The sequence below is a fragment of the Anolis sagrei genome, chromosome 6 (assembly GCF_037176765.1).
Source record: "Anolis sagrei isolate rAnoSag1 chromosome 6, rAnoSag1.mat, whole genome shotgun sequence".
Lineage (NCBI taxonomy): Eukaryota > Metazoa > Chordata > Lepidosauria > Squamata > Dactyloidae > Anolis > Anolis sagrei.
The window spans coordinates 87,247,402-87,252,795 of record NC_090026.1 but is presented as its reverse complement, the minus strand read 5'-3'; positions in this window follow the sequence as shown (position 1 = coordinate 87,252,795).

Genomic DNA, 5,394 nt, shown 5'->3' with positions numbered 1-5,394 from the left:
TCTACCAAAAAAGAGGCAAATTTATATAAATAATAATCATGTTTAAATTAGTGTTTTCAAACAACTGAGGGATAACTAGTTTGGACCCAAAGATACAAGCAATACATTTTGTATGCTCAGATACGTTTTTCACTTGTATTTCTTATGTATTCTAGGCTATACCAGAGGGCAGAAATTTAGGAATCTGTCTTAAGATAGACTCCTACTCCCATCAGCCCCAGCCAGCATGACTAATGTTGAGGAGCAGTTGCAGCTGTAGTATAAAAACACAGGACCACAGAGTTTTCTACCACATATATAAAAGTTTGTGACAGAAATTTCAAATATATGTCAAACATCTATGGGTAGGGGTTCAAAACAGAGGAACAAAATGTATAGCAAGTCTATTTTGGATTCCAGAAGGATTTCATTCATCACATACAATGTGATGAATAGAATCATTCTGGAATCCAAACTTCCCTCATTCTGGACACTATACCTCTATTGGTGCAACCTATAATAAGGTGAGCAGAAAAACATTCTGTTTGTGGTGGATTTCCATCTAACACCTTCCAAATACCATATGACAATTAGAGAAAGTTATTATTAACAAATTCTAAACATCTTGTTAAAGCCATCAGCAGACTCTTCACCAGCCTCTAAATCTGTGGAGACTGCTGGTAGGAGCTATTTTTAAAATACCAGTCACCACATCCTGTGTTATACCCATGTGATTCCAAATATATATGTCATATATATGTCTGGACATATCTCAGGAAGACATTCATTTTTAAAATGACAATGACTTTCAGGATCTACTGTATTATACAAAATAGCACCTGCAATAACTACTCGAACAGCTTTTTTGACTATGATCTCAGATTGCGTGATTTTAACAATGTGTTTTAATTTTTATATGGCTCTTAAATGTATGTTTTAATGTATATTTTGATTTTATATTATTGATGTGGCATCAAATTGTTTCCTGTCCAGTCCAACATTTAAAATTGGAAATGCACAACCTTTAACCTGACTCTTCTTCCCTCAAGGTTCCCCGCCAGTCCTTTCTCAGTAGTAAGAGTTTATGGGTGTTATAGGTCATATCTTTGGGGCATTTGGCTTACTAAAATTAGTTTTTTCCCCCAGATAGAACCTTTGAGTTTTTATACACCAGAGTAAGCTCTAAAAAACTTCAGGTGGGTTTCCTTGACCACCCTTGAGGATTCCAGTAAGCTTACTTTGAGTAAGGTCTAGAAATTTGCAGCCATAAACATATATGTCTTTCTGATGGTTTCAAGTGTTTTCTAACTATGTTTTATCCTCAACTTATTTACAAGTCATAGCAAACTCCATAATTTGGGCCCCAAATTCACCAAGTATATATGGCCTGTACATTTATCTTAAACAATAAGACTGCAAGACTTGTTATGAACAATTCATACAGCAGTTTTACAACTCCATAAAATCCATATTTAGTTTACATCTAAGTGTCATACATTGTTACAAAACTTCAGATAAATGTTCTGCTATAACCAGTTCTTTAAGTGAAAGATTTAAAAGATTTCAATTGTAGCTCAAAAAATATGTCAACTAATCCTGCAAAGAAGATGAGAGAGTTTTCAAAATAGCTAGAGGGAGCATTTTGATCATTATACTGAGGATCATATAGTATATAATTCTTTTAACACTGGTACACCACTTATGGCATCCCAATGAGGTATGTCATTATCATTCCTACTTTGCAAACAGTGGTTGCTCTGATATAGTGATTCAACAAATATATTATTCAATAAATTGCTATATCATTTATTGTTAAAGTTCAGCAAACATTCATGGCTATTCTACTGATTAAATAACTAAGTTATTAAATAATTAACCCATTAATTCATTTTGCTTCCCATCTATTAACATGCATCATCGCGCGCGCATGTGTGTAGCTTTACATAATGGGTATAGCTAATTTATTACTTCCATTAAAATTTCAATCCATCATGTACTTCTTTCATAATCTTTTAAAATCTCTGTAGAATCAAACTTCTTAAAACTCATTAAGCTAGCCTCAAGAGCTACATATTTGGAAGTCTAGCGTTTGCTTTTTATCTGTGTCAAATGGCAAAAGGCAATCAGTGGAGCTAAATTTATTTTACTTCACCTATTCCCAAAATCCTTCTAATCTTTTAATATTTTTTAAAAGAAACAATAACAATAGAATGCTAAAGAGTATGAAAGGGGAAGATATTAAAGAGCCATACATATGGATATCACTTTTCCCAGCTAATATACATTAGCTAATACTAATGAAATGACTGAGTCCATGAAAGTTTGTGCTCCAAATTTCTTCTTCCTAGTTAGGTTGGGAAGGTCAGTTGCGTCCATTAGCAGGAACTGGCAACACATCTGCACCTGGATGTTCTGCTGCAATCACCTCCATAATCTGGAATTTGGTATAGTTGAAAACTCACATTTTAGAACCGAATCATCCTTTAGTATGGAATCAGAAACATAGCCTTTGTTCCTTTCTTCCCATTCTCTCAACATAGCTGGCAAAATGCCCCTTGTGATATGCATGTGCAATGCACATTACACATTCTTTCAACTCCACCATCACCAGTTTTGCATGAAAGGGAGACGACAGAAGATATGCTCAATAATGTTATGAAAAATTGAAAGGATTAGATTCCCCAACCTAGCCAGGTTATCAGCCTTTCCTTAACCTGGTTAGATTACTCCTGAAAGGAACTAGGTTGAGGGATGCTGCACTGGATTTTGTAAAGAACGGGATAGAAGGAGTGATAACTTTCCCCCCATCAGTTTTCCTCCCTAAACTAAGCATACTCCGCGCTTCATGACAACTCTCTAGTAGAGTCATAGTCAAGGACTTAAATAGTAATATTTTCTGTTTTTAATCCTTGTGCAGTATTAACCACAAAGGCTTCTCTAAGCACAGTTTGTAAAAGATATTTTGTATGACAACGACCCAAATCTGCCAGCTAGTAAAATCATTGGATTATGAGAGCTGTAGTCTAAAAATGTTATTTCTCCAGGCTGTGCTGGTAACATTTCTTTCAGATAGTTTTCCAGAACCTAAGAACATAGTATGTTAATCACAGGATTGGATCCAGATCTGCTCTTCTAAGCAGAGGGGGCAGCGAGGTCCTAGTGGTTAGAGTACAGTAGGAAGAAGCAATCATTTGCCATTTTCCTACATAGCCTCCAGTTGCATCTCTCACATTATTTCAAAGCATCCCCAGCCCTCTGGAGCAAGTTTCTGGGGGGCTGCTGGGAGGGGGAGGTGCAATTAGAATAAGGTCCATTATTTGGTGGGGCCCACATGTATTAAAACTTTCAATCATAGTCATAAAGATAAGGGGGCAGTCCAGATTGGAACTGTGGCATATAGATGTCTTAATGATAATTTCCCACAGAGCAATGGACACATACTGACTGACAATAGGCAGTTGTGAGCATTGGTATCCAGTATCTCAATAAACCAAAGTTCTTCTATAGGAAAGTTTGAGGATGTGTCACTGTTGTCTATGAAAGAGTGTAAAGAAAACTGGCAATGTTTTGCTGAGATTACCAACCTTGATTTTGTCACAGTAGGTCACCCACTCCACACATCTTCTTGTATGGTTAGAATAGGGCAGCCAGCTTTAATTTCACCCTACTAGAAATACAATTAATACCAATTTGATGGACAGTTTTCATGTTTTCACAAAGAAATACCTAAGTTGTAGAAATCTATGAATTCTCATTTGTTTTATATGTTTGAACATTCTTCTACTTCTGGATCCATATTGCCCTTGTGTCTTTTAACACTTCCAACTCTTGATATCCAGGATCAATTCTTATTTTGAATCTTAGTCATCACAAGATCTTTGAGCATTTGTAATTGTCTCAAGTTAAGCAAAACAAAGCCAAAGGCAGAGAGCAGTGCCAGAGAAGTCTCTTATTGTGCAATTCAGCTGTCTCAATTACTGAATTTTGGGAGGGGCTCACATAGCATTGTAAATCTCTTGTACACTCCTGCAGTATGAAAGTATTATTTTCTCTAATGAGTATTTTAAAAAATGGAGGAAAAAGGTTCAGGATACCATTTGATTGTCAATGGTTCGTTCTGTCAGCATTTAGCTACTGTCTGATTTTATTTTATTGATTTATTATATTTATTTAGGGATCTTCTTTGGCTCATGGACCTCTGCTATAATACTAGACACACGTGTCAGTAAGCCTTAAGTTATAAAGTTACCTGAGAACAAGTCCAGCTGAAGCCAATGGGACATACTCCTGAGTAGACAGTAGTAGAAAGCTTTTAATACCTCTTTGTGAGTAAATCACAAAAGTTGAAGAGGCTAACATGTAGCCCTTCAGATTGTTCTGCCATTTCCATCTATCAGCATTAACCACCGTAATCAATGGCAAGAAATGTTAGGCCTTTTAGACCAAGTATAGAGATTTTCAACAGACTGGATCCAAACATAAGCATATCTGATGCAGCCTACGTGAAATCAGTGTGTATTAGACTAGCTGTTGTGAACATAAGTCTCATTATTTTCAGTCTGCTCTAAGTATGGCAAAATTTGGTGTATGAGAGAAAAACATGAGAGAAAAACAAGTACAGGTGTGATCAAAATAACAATAATATAAAGAGATATTTGATAGCTCCTTACAGACTATAACACTGTTGAGATACAGCATGAACAGAGGTTCTAGTTCTGATGATGGTGAAATTGATGACATTATGGCTACTAAGGACTGACCCTGCTTAGCCTGTAACACACAGGACAGTGGGTCTTTGATTTTTGTTGTTGTTTTTTAGAGAATACATCTCGAAGGACCTCTTCATGTGGCCCCTGGGGCCGTGCTGTTTTGCCGGTGAAAGGAAAGGTGTGTGGGGCGGCCCATGACACCATCCATCATATGGTGGGGACAGGACAAGGCGTGTTGGCCCCCTGTCCCCATCATATGGGAGAAAGGATGGCAATGTGCATTGCCCCATCGCCCTTTCCCCGGTCATATGGGGAAAAGAAGAGGAAAGTGCAGGTAGCTCCATTGGAGCCGCCCAAAAAAACCACTTTCCTCTCCACCATAGAGAAGGAAGCATTTTGCGATACTTCCCCTCCACTTCAGAAAGATTGTGGGCAGGGCCAAGCCAGCGTTGTCTGATGATACTCAGCACAACCCTTCTAAAAGAAGAAAAAAAGGGGCACAGAAAAGCTCCATGGGAATCTTCCAATATGACTCTGGCAGAAGGTGACCATAGAGCTGTAACTCTTAATGAAATCTTAAACCAATTACATTTGCTTATGCCAAAGCAAAAAAACCCAAAACTTCATTGTTTTTAGATTATACAAGCCATAGCTTAAACTCTGTTTTCCTGTGTGAGAAAAAAGAGGGAAGCCTTTAAAATTGTAC